The sequence below is a fragment of the Zea mays genome, chromosome 3 (assembly GCF_902167145.1).
Source record: "Zea mays cultivar B73 chromosome 3, Zm-B73-REFERENCE-NAM-5.0, whole genome shotgun sequence".
Lineage (NCBI taxonomy): Eukaryota > Viridiplantae > Streptophyta > Magnoliopsida > Poales > Poaceae > Zea > Zea mays.
In genome coordinates this window covers 81,140,792-81,142,896 of record NC_050098.1, presented here as the reverse complement: position 1 = coordinate 81,142,896, position 2,105 = coordinate 81,140,792, and the positions used below count along the sequence as shown (strand labels likewise).

At 36.7% G+C, this 2,105-nt stretch overlaps 1 pseudogene; it reads right to left on the bottom strand.

Moving 5' to 3' along the window:
• Window positions 1-1,035: 1,035 nt before the first annotated feature.
• Window positions 1,036-1,203, bottom strand: LOC111591246 (uncharacterized; annotated as a pseudogene).
• Between the last annotated feature and the right edge of the window lie 902 nt (window positions 1,204-2,105).

The following is a 2,105-nucleotide window of genomic DNA, read 5'->3' as shown; positions in this document are numbered from 1 at the left end:
TATTTTGTGTACCGTTGTAAGGCACTAGCACCTTATCCTAATTTTAAGGAATAGAGATTTTTTATGTAATTGTTGTGCACTAACATTTTGTCAAATATTTCGTATGTCACATGAAACTTTTGTAGACTACATGATATTACAATTGGGCACCATAAAGAACGAAGATTTGAATTAAGAGGTGCTCAATGTCTATCATGTAGATAAGCCAAGCAAAGAAAAAGACCGCTGCTAGGTGGTTGATACTGGTCTTCCCTCTTTCTCTTGCCACCTCGGGCATTCTCTGTGGCCTAAAAACAGAATGGGTTCAAGCTTGCTACAGAAGATAAACAGAATGGATGAGCATATAAAACAGAGATTTAATTTCTTTCTTTTAAGTTGAATATTAAGGAAGTTGCCTAAAGTTTAGGTCAGTTTTCTTTTCTACTTTGTAGATACCATCAAACTGATTTTATTGCTGGTTATATTCTCAAACAGTTGTTTGCGGACAACAAAGTGATGGACGTACTGCAGGCTAGTCAAAGCATTGCATCCAATTCAACCCTGTTTTGCTGTGAAAAGGAAAAAAAGAAAGAACAAAAGAAGGTTTGGTCTAGCGCTATAGGATTCATCCTCCACTGGTAAAATGCTGGCATGTGTACTGTGTACACGTAAAATGTCTCACGTTACATCCTCAGTAGATACATAAATAGTATACACCACCACATCGTGCTAGTTAGCCATGTGTGTGTGTGTTCACTGCTGTTTTTGTGGCTGGATTGTTTTAATTTGAGAACGTTCTGCTGCTACTACCATCAACTCCTCTGAAGCCTGACCCTGTACTTCTCTAGTTTTGTTGAATATTTTGTATGACGTTGCAACGCACAGGCACCTAACTAGTTTATAATTTAAAAATGGATGGTTTTTTAGGTGTGATGATAGTTGCATATAGAGGTTGAACAGACAACACCAGAAATTTTATAACTCAAAAATAAGCTTAAACTAGTCTAATACCCATACGGTTGCGACGGTACCAAGTATATTTGATAATATTGATTAGGTGACTAAGAGTCACTTGAGAGTTGAGAATCTTAATGAACCCTCCACATAAAAACACTCATAATAAATAAATTTAATGTTAAAGTGAACATATTGTTCATATACCAGATATTGGACTGGTAAAACAAATATTACACTTGATCTTAGCCAAAAGACCGAAACAATGAGTTGAAAATGAGCCTATATGCTTGTTGGTCACTTGTTTTCAAATGTTGTAAATAAAGAACAAGACAACACAATTGTTAAAGGTTAGGAACCTTCGTCTTACAAAGCATTATCCCCTTTTGGATATAATGATCTTCAGACGAAGGTTACGAAGGAAGCACCTTCATCATTCACAAGAATAACAATTCATAGAGATAATAAACATTATCCATTCATATATCAATTCATATATTTACTTCATGATAAATATATGAATATTAATAAGATTCGCATTACATTGATATCTTCGGCTTGTTCGAATGTGTTGACGTAAAAGTGATTACAATCCCTCGTGAACAGTACATGGGTAATGTTCACCTATTTATAGGCACGGGACGCAGCCTGGGTAAAAATACATTTATGACATTAACATTTGTTCATAATTGTAACATAAATCATTAGGGACCAACTAGTCTTTTCCTCTTCGGCTCAGCGTCATGCTTGATCTTCGACACCACTTTAAGCCAAAGTTGTTACTCTTCGACTATAGCTTCGACATTCATTGTTGTCATTCTCGGACTATATCTTCGTCTTGAAGACCTTCGACAGAGGACAAAACCCCCATCATGAATCTTTGTTTATGACGAAGCTTCTGTAATAACCAACATTATGCTAGAAGCAAATGGTTAGCCGTGTTTTTAGGACCTTCGGAAGAGGAAGGCCCCCAACAGTAGCCCCTCGCAGTACTAATTTGTTTCTTTGTAACAAATTCAGACTATGACATGAATGAAGTTCTTTAGACGAAGGTCCGAAAAAACACCTTGCCTTCGCTAGAATAGCGAATCGTTCTGAATCGTGGGACCCACCGATCAGTGGTGCTTTGTGTATATATAGAGGCTTACGCTATGAATATTTTTCGTGCCATC